The sequence below is a fragment of the Crinia signifera genome, chromosome 19, assembly GCF_055691185.1.
Source record: "Crinia signifera chromosome 19, ASM5569118v1, whole genome shotgun sequence".
Classification (NCBI taxonomy): domain Eukaryota; kingdom Metazoa; phylum Chordata; class Amphibia; order Anura; family Myobatrachidae; genus Crinia; species Crinia signifera.
In genome coordinates, this window is record NC_139226.1 from 46,033,395 (window position 1) to 46,047,998 (window position 14,604).

Genomic DNA, 14,604 nt, shown 5'->3' on the forward strand with positions numbered 1-14,604 from the left:
GCAATCAGAGAAAAGTGGGTGGACCCTATTAGCAGCGGTACTTCACTGCTGCTAATAGGCTCACAGGTGCTATCCTATTAGCCCCAATTCTGCTCATTCCTGACGAATCTGACGCACAGGCGAAACGCGTTGATACGCAGAAACATCAATCGCCACGCTAATCATACTACAGTACACAGTCTATGCAGCAGGAGAACTAGTCTGCCGGTAGAAGGATTCGATATTTGGAAAGCCGGATTATTGGTGCACGGTAACCCTTTCTTATTACAGTGGACCCCCGGATATTTTTGTAGGACTAACCATCACTTATCCAGCCACAGAATAGCCCTATATTTAGATTATTACCAGTATTCACTTGGACTGCTTGACCTTATATAGGGTCCAGAGCTATGTATGTTACATGTTTGTTTGTCTTGTCTTTGTATACCGGTATTAGCTCACACAACCTAACCTTTCATAATTATCATTAAGATGCCCATAGACGGTCCGTTCCCGGACCGTCCGTTCTGTACTATGAGATGCGCGCTCCCGCGCATCTCATCGTACGGTACAAAAAGTATGTGCTGCACATACTTTTTGTACTTGGATTACATCGCACTGCATCGCATTGCATGCACAGTGCATGCACAAGCAATGCGAAGCGATGCGATGTGTACTATAAAAGTACAAAACGGACCGTCAAAACGGACCGTGTATGGGGGCATTATTTTTATGCATTTTTATTCCAATAAATATGCATTTATTAATATGAACAAAGGTGTAATCCATAATTTCAATACACTGATATTTGAAGGTATGCGCAGGATTATCCCCATCTCTTTCCATTTCAGATCCCGTATGTATGGGTGTTTTTGTAGTACACCTTAGGATCTCCGCAGCAACTTCTTGGAATCCGTTAACTCGCGTTCCGTAAAATTTCCTTTTACCCTATTAGCCCCAATGCCTGCACCTTTTCCTCCCTGATACCCTCTGTTATAAGGTATTATGCATTTCGTGCCTGAGGCCACTAATTGGATACTGCAAAAATGATCATGGGGTTACTAATCGCGATATACGGACATTTTTTATTATCCCCTAAATATAATACAGGTTGAGTATCCCGTATCCAAAATGCTCGGGACCAGGAGAATTTTGGATAACGGATTATTCCGTATTTCGGAATATTTTACTATTTCAATGATGTATTTTGAAGTATCTTGCATTTATGTTGTATAAACACATCAAACACATGAAATGCACACAAATATATTTTATTTGTTCAAAAAACAAGGTTTCAAAACATGAAACAAAATTTGTGTATATCTCAGATATTGAAGTTGAATGTCAAGCAATCATTTTCTTGTACATATATATAGTGCTAGTTACATATCATGTCCTCAGCAGTGCTGCTACAAATGTCCCCAGTGAGTTTTTAGAAAAAAAAATATTTTTTTTTGCACTTTCTGGAATGTCTGGTTTTCAGAATAATTCGGATAATGGATATTTGGATACGGGATACTCAACCTGTATTGCCTTATATGTAAATTTTTTTATTCTGTTAAACAATACCTATGGCCTAATTTTGGTATCCATGGGATCCAAGATAAGCGTCCAGACTCAAATGTGATCATGAAAAAACAGGCCTGTATGGTTGCCAATCCCGGGGCATTTTTTCAATCCCGGAATTCTGGATTGAAAAATGCCCAATCTCGGGATTCCCGGGATTGGCTTCCCTAATTAAAAAAACCACCCCGGCCGCCCCGCATATTTGCTTACATATGCAATGCGGTGCAGTATGGCCGGGAGGGTAGTTGGCCGATCACTGAAGCTGGGAGGAGGGCAGGTGAGTGGGCAGCCACATAGAGAAGCCGCGAGCCAGCAGGATCCAGGAGCCGGGTTGGACGTCTGGCAGGCGATGCAGTCATTCTGCACACCCAGGACAGGTCTGTGCAGCTGCTTGGCCTGCGCAGCGTGACCTCTGGCCTCGTGGCGCTGCGCAGAGCCACACTGCCGGGGAAGGGAGAAGCTGCGCAGCGTCTGAGCACACACTCAGACGCTGCCTGGCATTAGACTGCGCATGCACAGTCTAATACCGAAATCCCGGGATTGGAAACTCCCGGCGTTTTGGGGGCCAAATCCCAGATCCCTCCTATACCGGGATTGGCCACCCTACTCACGTGCCTGAGGCATGAAGCGTAATCCCCAATAAATTTGCAGGCTGGGTGATCATCAAACAACTAGTACGCAAGTTGCTTGACAGGAAACCGTGCTATGCGATGGAGGTGGTGTGTAACGGCATCTTTGGCATAACCCAATAGAAGCCTATGGGCTATTTTTCACAACTCCCCAGAGAGGAATCCAGTCAGGACCTTCCCAACACCCTCTGTGGCAGCCAGGTCACTCTGCAAACTAAAGTCCACACACCAAAAGGGACAGCTCTTATCAATGAGCAGTCCTTTGTAATACTAATCACCTTTGATAGTACAGTTGCAATTAGAATGTACATGGTAAGTGGTGGGATATACCACATTGCGAAAGCGATGTGTAATAAATTATGCCCACAGCCTGTAAAATTACAGAAGCTGATTTTTGGTACTTTGGGGGAAATTTACTAAAGGAAATTTGCAAAAAAATAGGTGTATTTGTATCCAGAAATACACTTATTTTTGACATTTACTATCCCGAAAATACGGCAATTCGTATTCGTATTGATGTGCTATCAATACAAATACGAATTGCCGTATTTTCGGGATAGTAAATGTCAAAAATAAGTGTATTTCTGGATACAAATACACCTATTTTTTTGCAAATTTCCTTTAGTAAATTTCCCCCTTTATCTCTCTCCAAACTTTGACAAATGTAAAAAGTGACACTGCTGCCTCCTTCATATAAGTGAAACGGACCCAAGTCACTCGACCCGGGTTCCCTGTTCACGCTGCCCAGCAAACCGGGTCCAACTCGGGAATAACACTTATTTTATCCCTGCTCCGTACCTCCCAACTTTGATGGTCCCCGAAGAGGGACACAGGCCTATACGCGTGTCTTCCCGTGAGGCCACGTCCCCATTTTCCACTGTGGGAGCATGGCCCAGAGACTCTACCCCCAGCCGAGGGACACTGCCGGCCGCGGGAGGGCCGCAGGAACGTCCCCGAAAACCGGGACGGCATCCTGACTGCTGTCTAAACACCTGCGCCAGATCTATGAAAGAATCAGGATGCCAGCATTCACTATACGGACACCGGTATCCTTCATAAAATCAACTCCATGCCGACATAGATAGTGGGGGTATGAGCGTACTAACTATAGTGGGCGCCAAACTAACATATAAGTACCATTGAAACATCCCAATGAGCAAACAGAGTCTCTGCTGCCTCACCATAAGTGGAGTCCACAGGGAATCCTTAGCCAAATAGACATGTAAAACAAACAATGATGAATGGTGCTGGACTCAGTTTTCAAGCTTTAAACTTCCATTCTCATGGAGGGTTGTGGGGTTGAATTCACATCAAATAAAAAAAAAAAAAACAACAAGCAGAGAGTAGACGAGTGCATAAAGGTATCTTTAGGGGTCACCTCGGTGGTAGGATAGATGGTAGTTACCGAATCACTTTATTTAAAGGTAAGCGTACCATACTCGCCGTGATCCTCTCATATAGGTATCTTTTGATTGGTCTCCTCAACCATCTTTGCTCTTGCCGATGGTAATCTTCCAACCCAGGTGGTTGGAATACACACAAAAAAAGTATAATAGGTGTCAGGGAACTCAAAATCCGGTAATAATGAAATCAAGGTTTGCTGGTATAGATTGAGCGTACCCTACTCACACAGACAAGAGTGGTGATATTCCTATAAAGGTTTCTTTAGGGACCCTAAGGGTCACCTCATGAGGGAATAGCAGGAGTGTAAATCAACAAATATAAGGTGCGTACCATACTCACACAGCTAATTACTGTGGTTCTCCTTATAGTGGTGATCCTTCAAAAGTGGCCACTTACCGCTAACCCAGATGTCCTTTAGTTACAGTGGATGGTATCAGTCAGTCACTCCCATCTAAACACTTGCGCCAGATCTATGAAAAAATCAGGATGCCAATTTCAAAATACTGACAACAGGCATTCCTATCTGTAAGGGGGGCAGAGGAGGGGGGGGGGATCAGGTTTATGCACTTAGAAGGGTGATTAGGGTTAGGCTGCAGCCCAGGGTGGGTTTAGGTGGTGAGGTGCAGGGGGTAAGTTTATGCTGCCACAAAGAAGGGTTGGGGGACAGCAGGGGGAGGGTAGGCATACTCATCTGACCTTTTTTGGTATTCTGACCGCAATTGGTCATCAGTAAGTATCCAGCTTCTGGTGCCTGAATAACAGTGAGGGGATACTGCTAGCTACTGCTAAAAGGGGTGTGGTACGGGACTCCAACAGTCGGGATCCCGACAGTCATTATCCAGACGACAGGATTCTGACTGGCCAGAGTCAGACAGCATGGCGAGCGCAAAAAAGCCCCTTGCTGGCTCGCTGCGCTCGCCATGCTGCTATTCTATTCTCCCTCTATGGGGGTCGTGGACCCCCACGAGTGAAAATAGTGGGTGGCCGTCGGGCACCCGGCTGTCGGCGTTTTGACAGTCGGGATCCTGACGTCGGGTAAACGACTGTCGGGATCCTGACTGTCGGGAACCCGTCCGGCACCCGCTAAAAGTCCTTCATCTACAGATCGCAGTAATTGGGTGGGACAGGATGGAATCAGAAGTCGCTTCAGGTACCTTGGGCCTTGGTCATGTAATGCTTGGAAACTCAGTGGGGGGAATTTACAAAGCTAAATTCGTATAAAAAATTTGTTATTTGTATAATAAAATAAAAATTTTTTATGCGTATACGTATTTTCGGGATTTACTATCGAAAAAATGTAAATTCGTTTTGATGGCACATTCATATTTGTAAGTACAAATACGAATGGATATGCCATCAATACAACACGAATCGGATTCCTAAATCACTAAGGGGCCGTATAGAAAATACGGCTGCTAATTAGCGGTAAATGGCCACTAATTGCCGACCAAATATGCCAGGAAAATACACTTCATTTTCCTGGCGTATTTGGCAGAAGCCTGCATGGATCAGTCAGATCCGTGCAGGCTTCAGTGTAAAAAAAAAAAAGATAAATAAATAAATAAAAAAAAAAAAATACGGCGTGCCCCCCCCCCCCCCCATGGCCATAACCAGCACCAGGCTCAAAGAGCCGGTCCTGGTTGTAAAAAATCAGGAAACAATTTGAGTATGGTTTCACTGATTATTTACAACCAGCACCAGGCCCCAGGGCCGGTCCTGGTTCCCAAAATACAGGGTACAAACAAGTAGGGGTCCCCCCGTATTTTGAAAACCAACCCCAGGCCCAACACTCCAGCGGGGCAATGCCACAGCCAAGGGGAGACTTCTTATACAAGTCCCCCCGGCCAAAGCATTTATCTCTACCATTTATCTCTACCGACCATTCAGCCTGGGCAGGGGTCCTGGGGGAGTGGGGACCCCCCCAATGAAGGGGTCCCCCCCTGAAGCCTGACCAGATAACACACATAAGAAAAATAAAGCTTTATTTCATACAGAGCCCACTCCTACTCATTATCTATGTTGAGCCAGTAGATAAGTCGCCCTCCATCCGTCCGTCCATCGGTGGTCCGGTCTTGAACAAATCCATAGTGGGACCTGTGTAAGGAATTATACTGAGTTTCCAAAACTCGGCTCCCGATTGGCCACCTAGCGGCCAATAGCGGCATTCGGCGCGAGAAGTGCTGAATGTAAACATTCAGTGCTTCTCACTGTTCGCAATGGTCCTGGTAATGTGGTTTATTTTGTTGCCAAGTACGCTGGACTACTTCTGGAGTGAAGAGGACCAGATCAACGCCGGAGGAGCCCCGTGAGTATAATTACCTTCCACAGGTCCCCCTATGGATTTCTTCAGGACCGGACCACCGATGGATGGACAGAGGGCGACCTTTTTACAGGATCAACATAGGTAAGTGTCAGTATGTATGGGCTCTGTGTGAAATAAAGCTTTATTTTTCTTATGTGTCAGTGTGTTTATTTAACTATTGGTCTTGCTGTGGCACGAAGAGTCCCAGCAAGCCCATTAATGGGCCACATGCTGGACTTGTGTTTCTCCAAGTCCCAGTATGCGTTCCAGGCTTGCTGGGACTCATAGTTCCCCAGCAAAAACCAAAGGGTTTTTTCTATTTTTTTACACTTGAATCACCACAGCCCAGGGGTACTGGGGACAGCACCAGGGTTCAGCCTGGGCAGGTGAGTTCTGGAGGGGGGGACCCCTTCATTGGGGGAGTCCCCACTCCCCCAGGACCCCTGCCCAGGCTGACTTGTCGGTAGGGATGAATGCTTTGGCCGGGGGGACTTGTATAAAAAGTCTCCCCCCCCCCCCCCCCCCCGCTGAGGCTTTACCCTGCTGGCTGGTTGGGCCTGGGGCTAGTTTTCAAAATACGGGGGACCACTACTCGTTTTGTCCCCCCCCGTATTTTGGGAACCAGGACCAGCCCTGGGGCCTGGCACTATATAAATAATCAGTGAAACCCTACTCAAATTGTTTCCTGATTTTTAACAACCCAGACCGGCTCTTTGAGCCTGGTGCTGGTTACGGCCATGGGGCCGACCCCACACCATTTTTTAAATGTATTTATTTTTATATTTTTTTACACCCTGAAGCCTGCACAGATCTGACTGATCCATGCAGGCTGCCTGTACAAATTTGTATTAGCGACCGTATATACGAATGAATATGCCACTGAAAAATACAAATCAATCGTATTTGACTGCTTTGTAAATTCCCCTCCGGAATACGAATTAGCATATGGCTATAACAGCCGTATGCATTTGCATTCATTAGTATTAAGGAATCCAAATATGATAAATCGTATTCGTATTCTTAGTAAATTTCCCCCAGTAAGTTGATCTTGAAAATAATTTGCCAGTAAAGGGAGTAGAAAATGAGAGTTACAGTATGTGGCTAGAATGGGGCTGGTTGGTTAACAGCCTGGCAGCTGTGTTTTGTACCAGCTCTAATCGGTGCAGTTTTTTTGCTGTCCCAACACTACCTTCTATTTTGCCTCCAGGCGCTTACTATAAACTCAAGCCACTGGTTTAGAGTAGTATAAATGTAACATCCTTGGTCTTACAAACTGGATCTAGACAAAAGAGTGGCGGAACATGTTATAGAAAGGGAACCTGTAAGATTTAATAGGTGAATATGAAGCCTTAATGGTAATATTTACGTTCACTTGTGGAGCATTTGGTATTAAATATTCTCCTAACGCTATTACAGGCCATAGTGACGAATGGCGAAGCACAATCTATTTCTACTAACTTGGAACAAGGGCTATCTATTGATAACATAGGCCCTTATTCAGATCTGTGCGGATATTCCCGCATTCTTACGGAGCGGTCCGCACGCCACGGTGTTCTGCCGCGTGCGGCCATCGTCCGTAGAAACGCCCACGTGTCCTCCGCATTCGGACGGACTCACTCTTTAAGAACAGGGCGTGTTTACGGACGACATACAAACCATGCGTGTGCGGGAGAAACACTCCGATTCTGCACGGTATTACAGAGTATTACAGAGTATGCTCGGGAATACCGCATCCGAACGGGAGCCAAGCGGTGCTACCGCCCGTAAGCGGTGTATTTACGCCAAACAACCCACTATTATGTCTATTCTGCAATACATCACATGACCCACTTATTCAATTACCTATCCTCATACAAAAATGCTTATTTGGAATTGGAATCAATTAGATGCCAATATATCCTTACAAGCATGCCTAACACATGCATTGCACACATTAACCCTTACAGCAATTGAAGTGCAATGGTTTGTATTAGACCCTGTGTAAAATATTATAAACAATCTACACATATACTGTTTAATGTGCAAAGAAAACCAACAAGTTTGAACTTGCATAAATTATTTATTACCAGGAACAATTAACAATTAAATATAAAAAAAGCAAAGAACAAATTATAGAAGTAAATCGCGCAGGTCCTGCAGATCCGCTATTAATAGCCGTAAATGGTGGCCCATCCGCAGGAGGGCCCCACGAACCCCCTCATCTGCCGGTGTTGTGGCATCTGTGGGCATGTCAAAGGGGCAAAAATTAGTCATGATATTCATGCATACATTTCACATACTGCTACATACATTGCAGAAATGCTAGGTGACATGTGTGTGTATATATATATATATATATATATATATATATATATATATGTAGAGAGATAGAGACACACATAGATAAATAGATATGACACATACATATATACATACATGCAAACTTATTTACTACATACTGTGTTTTTTTCCCTCTACCCTTTACTCTGCAGAAGACATAACAGTCATAGTGTTTCTTCTCATTCACAACCCACCCATGACTAACCAATGACAAGCATGTCATGGCCTCCGTCAATAAGAACTTGTCACAATCTCCTCAGTCTAAGTTCAGTGATGGTTCGTGGCATGGGAGTTATGCAAATGTCAGGAATGCACAGTACACATCCTCAAAATCATAATTCAGTCTAAACCAACCTACAATTCTGTGTGGGCAAAAAAACAATCTGAACTACAGGGGGTGTTTAGGTAGAGGAGGCTCCAGGAACACTGGCAACTTGTGATTCCATTCCAAGGTAGGCCGGCCCATACTCCATTTATAGCATACATCCTATAGTTTATAAATAACATTCAACAAAAATATAGATTCCACTATTTGATGGGTCATAATCAACGCTTGCAGCAGGTGAATTTAATCCACAAATGATCCACTCATCCCTTTACTCCAGGATCCTGTTTAACTACAACGGTTATGTGGCAGTCAAAATGGAGCTCCAAGCCATCCCACAAACCTGTGTAATTCAGAGGTGTCCTGTATGAAAGGGATGCCTTGGACACCCCATCTAACCCGTACCTGTATCTGTAGCTACCCACTTTGGGGTCTGTATTAATAGTATTGTACCAAAATTTTTCATCACCAGTGCTACATAACAAATACCAGTACAACTACTTCATGAATGATGCATTATGTAAACATACCGATCTGATGGGACTCCGGTGCCTCACACGCCTCCTCCCCCTCGGACTCGGACAACTCCGGGGCAACCGTGGCCTCCTCAGCCACCTCCTCCGCCAGCTCCTCCGCCACCATCACCTCATCCACCTCCTCCGCCACAACCACCTCCTCCACCACCACCACCTCCTCCACCTCCTCCTCCGCCACCAACACCTCCTCCACCTCCTCCTCTGCCACCAACTCCTCTTCCACCTCCTCCACCACCACCTCCTCAGGCACCTCCTCCTCCTCCACCACCTCCTCCACCATCTCCTCCACCTCCTCCACCATCTCCTCCACCATCTCCTCCACCTCCTCCACTTGCTCCTCCACCATTTCCTCCTCCTCCTCCACTTGCTCCTCCTCCACCCTCGCCGCCACCTCCTCATCAGGCTCTTGGACCTGCTCCTCGGCCAGGGCTGCCTCGGCCTGCTCCCGTGCCTGTCGTGCTCGGGCTCGTGCTGTGTGGTAGAAAACAAAATCATGGTTAATGTCGGGTCATTGGGGCACATGTAGTAATCCATAACAAGACATACATGGAAGGGTGATAATGTTGGCAAACGATGCTTGAAAGTAGCTCCTTACTGTTAATGGACTCCAAAATGTGACATTTAAGTTATTATGTGATTGTTAGTAATTTGTTCAATCATTACAACCCTGGCATTTATCAATGTTTAACACATATTAGATCTGGCACATTGTATGCATCTGAATCATGAATGCTATGTCATTACATATAAAAGCCACATGACTGCATGTTAACCAGGAAGAAGCACACATAACAGTCTATGGACTTTTAAACCCATGGACACCCACTTATCATGAGACACATTTTATTGTTTATAGATGCTATGATGTAAGTGCGAAATTTCATAGCTAAAATACTCACAATCAGCTATCTCGCCCCTAATTTGCTGGAGAAGCTGGGGCTGGCGCCTGCGGAGGTCCGACCACCGCCTCTCGAGCTGGCCGATGGTCCTCCGCACCCGAGTGCGGGCGAAAATCCTGCGCCCTGCCGCAGCATAGGCCCGCCGCTTCTGCCCATTAGTGATAAAGGGCCCCGCACGGCCCAGCCTTGTCTCCATGACGGAGACCAGAGCCCTCAGTTCCGCAGGCGAAAATGGCTCTGCCCTGCGTGTCTCCGCCATGTTAACAATGGCATCAATCAACCAATCAGGTGGTGTCATTGGTTTATCACAGTTATTTGTGTTAATAACTTTATTGTTCATCTTTACATGAACAGCGTCTCTGCGCCAACACAAATGGTGACAAATTCGCATGCCTTAAAAACAGTAGTGCTGATGTATGGGAATGAGCAAATCTGATATATATAAAACACAGTGTGTATGCACTTAGCAAATCCAATAACGCCTCGCTCCGCCAAGCAACGCGTGCTATAGCTTAGCAACGCATAGCTGTACTTAGCATTACTTACTCTATGCATCTATGTGTATGCGTACATTTATGTTTAAAAGACACATACACATACTTGCAGGTATCCTGAGTCCAGCATTATACACCAGCGCTGCCTGCCTGGCTGCCTGCCTGCCTGGGTGCCTGCCTGCCTGCCTGCTCCTTGAAATGTTGAAACATGTTAAGAAATTCAAATATCATATATATATATATATATATATATCTGCAAACAAATCATACATCAACACAGAAAAAAATCCCCAACACATTAGAGAATAAATCAATGTACTCACCAGACATCAGGGATAGTATCAACTACAATAATGAAGATATAACAAACACATAAGATCCCTTGTACAAGGTATAATAATGAGCACCTATATTGTACTTCCCCCAAAACTAAGCACATATGATAAATATCTACTATTTCTTTGCCATTAGGAGGGCAGGCTGGCTAATTGTCGTTTTGTAACACTGACAACTACCACACTGTAGTTATTTGAAGGGGTGATTTTTACAACAATTGGTGTGTTCTGGTCAACTAGATAAAATGTACCTGAAGAATCTTTGCGCCACAGAGTCCCGCAGCTGGAATCCCCTCCGGCATTCAGGGGCGCGGGATGGGCGCATGGGCGGATCTTGCGGCTCAGATGGAACCTCCCACTCATCAAAGGGTATCTCACGCCGCACAGCAATGTTATGGAAAAATATACACAGGCCCACGATCCTCGACACCATTTCAGGCGCATACTGTAAGTCACCACCAGTGCGGTGGAGCACTCTAAATCGACCCTTTAAAAGGCCAATTGAGCGCTCCACCACTTGCCTGGTGGCAACATGCACCCGATTGAATGCCTCCTGTGGGCCCGGCTCTGGGGAGCTGTACGGCGTAAGTAGCCAGGGCGTACATGGGTAACCGGAGTCACCCAGAACCCACGCATCACGGCCTTCCAGCTCTTGTAGTCTTTGCCATATCCCGGTTTGTCGGATGACATGAGAGTCATGGGCACTTCCGGGAAACTTCGAGTTGAAGGCGAGAATTTCCATGGATGGGCCACATACCACCATCACGTTCAGTGAGTGGAACAATTTGCGGTTCCTATATATCTTCTCACTTCGAGATGGAGGCACAAATGGTACATGGGTGCCATCCACAGCCCCTATCACATTAGGGAAGCCAGCAATTTGATGGAAGGCCTGCTGGCTTCTGCGCAGGGTCTCGTGGCAAATGTCATGGCCATGAAGTGCCCCTTGCGCCTGAACATGGCCGACGTCACACGCCTCAGGATTCGGCAGAAGGCCGGCTGAGATATTCCAGCAAGTACTGCCACTACTTGTTGGAATGATCCTGAGGCGCAGAAATGCAACACCGCCAGCAGCTGTGTGTGAGGCGGAATTGCTGTCGTGATCCCGTGTAGAGGTTCCAGATCACTCTCAATTAACGAGAGCAGATCCAGAATTACATGTGGCGGTAACCGGTACCTAGTAAGTACCTCATCATCGGGCATAGCAAACAGAGTCACCCGTGTGCGATAGATTCTAGCACGTCCTGGCCTCCTTGGGCGACGAGTGGGGAGAGCCGCAAGTGCCCTTAGCCTCCTTTCCATGTACCGCATCATTGCTTCAGCAACCTATAAAGAAATGAACATAAATACTGATGCACCTATGCACATAATGGCCATATCCGACTACAAATAGATTTGGAGGCTTCAATACGTACAATAGATGGCCGCCCCGTCAAATCGCGAAGATCCATTTGACTCTATAATGATGTAACAATAATATGAACTCAATACACACCGTCCTAAACACACAGATGCTTACAACATCGAACTACTAAACACTACTTGAGTATCAAAGGTGTCTGCATTTGTTGCCGACATCATGTACTATGAGACATTTCAGCTATTGCTGGGACATGTTGTCCTGCAATAGATGAACACACACAGGTTTAAGACCTGTGAGTGAAATAGTGAACATGTGACATGTTGCAATAATGCTACAAACACTTTGCTGGCCCAACAATCTGTAGTCAGTGAGGCAATGGTGCATACATTCATACACTTACATTGTTAATGGATATCATATCTACAAGGACCATGGAAGAGCTTACCTTAGACCCTGACAAGTCCAGATCTGGAGACAAATGATTCTAGCAGCAACTACCACATGTGTGGTCTATAACAGTAGTGATGAGTATTGCATGACTTGTGGCCTGGATTTTCTAAGGGATTGGGCTACTTTTAGCTTGCAATCAAACTCCACAATACCACAGTAGTCATGAACCAAATGTCATGTCATGCTAGCAAATAGCATGTGTATTGTGCGATAGTCACAGGTGTATCAGAAGATTCTATGCAATGTTAGAATTGGTGACCAGTATTTCATGTCGAAGTTTCGCCAGGTTTTACACAATGGAATTTCCGCCACCGTATGCGGCGCGAAAAAACAGCGACGTACGCTCGCGCACGGAACGCAGCTGCCGCTGATGTCCGCCAAACAGGATACACAAACAGTATATAAAGGTGTATTAGAATGTGACAATGTTGTTGCTAACATGTCTGGATCACAATCAGAGGTGGACCAGGAGTTGCAGCAACTATTTGACAAGATGGACTCCAGCACCTCCTATGTGCCACTGCACAGGCAGCCAGTGGGAAATGAGGAGGCTGCTGGCCCTTCTACAGCAGGGCAACCTGCACCTGGCCCTTCTACAGCAGGGCAACCTGCACCTGGCCCTTCTACAGCAGGGCAACCTGCACCTGGCCCTTCTACAGCAGGGCAACCTGCACCTGGCCCTTCTACAGCAGGGCAACCTGCAGCTGCCTCATATGCAGCATCAGCAGAATCATTTGGAACACAACCGGGGACTTCACAAGATACTACCATGGCCAGCACTTCAAGTACAGCGACACGTGGCAGTGGGCGTGGCCATGGACGTGGCAAGGGGAGAACGAGGGCAACAGAGGAACCAAGTTCAAGAAATAAGGCATTTGAAGCACAGGAGCTTGCCATCCTGGTTCCGCGAGCACGTGATTGGATTGAGTGTCCATCGGAGAGGCTGACACACACACGCAGATGGAAGATTTGGGAAGACATAACGGCAGAGATTAATGAAGTTGCGCCACAAGTTCGTGAGGCGGACCATGTCAAGAAGAGGCAAGTTGTTTTGTGATACATGTGCCCAGTAATAGACAAGTAATGATTGAATTCATGCTTAGATGGATTTTGCAAATGGCCCGTGAGGTTGTTACGATACACAGACATTATTGCCATGTTATTTAGTTGAGAGTTAGAGTAGGGTGATTGTGAATGTGTATTGTAACGGTTGATATCATAGTTGCATGTAATGTTATCTTTTGGACATTAAGCACATGTCGTAATATGTAGCACAGAGCAATGGCTGCAACAGCAAACATCTGGAGTGACATGTATTAATATGTAAACTTACATTGCAGGTGGCAGGACTTCAAAACCAACCTGAAGAGGAAGATGACCAAGCGGTGGGAACACAGCCAGACATCTGGGGCCGGGCCCATGCCATCAGGGCTAGAGTTCACCCCCCTGGAGTTGATGGCCGAGAGCTGTGTATCAGTTGAGGAGGTCAGGGGGGTGAGCACGATGGATAGCGAGGCCCCAGCTGAAGTGTTTGCGTCTTTTATTGAAGGTAAATATTTGTCATGCCATAAACTTGTGCAAGTAATTATCTTAGAATGTGTCCTAATTGTGTTTATCATTTTCCACAGACACCCCACTGCTTGGTGACGACTCTGCTCAGGAGGTGGAGGAGTCCGTGCCACCTGGCCCCAGTGGTAGGCCTGTGCAGCAGCAGCCATCGGCCCAAGCCGATTTTGCCAGCATGGCCCAGATGCTTGGGGAAATAAACCAGCAGGGAGAGTTGGCATCAGAACGGATGCGTAGGACCGAGGAGATCATGGCGAGCTTGGTCAGCACCCAGCAGGCCATCGCTGGGAGCATGCAGGCCATGGCTGAGGCGCATCAGGCCATGGCTGCAAGTGCTCAGGTGCTGGCCGAGCAAGCCACCCGCCAAAATGATCTCCTCCTCCACCATAATGAGCTTATGGTGGAGCTAGTTACCAGCAACAGGGTCCTAATGTCAT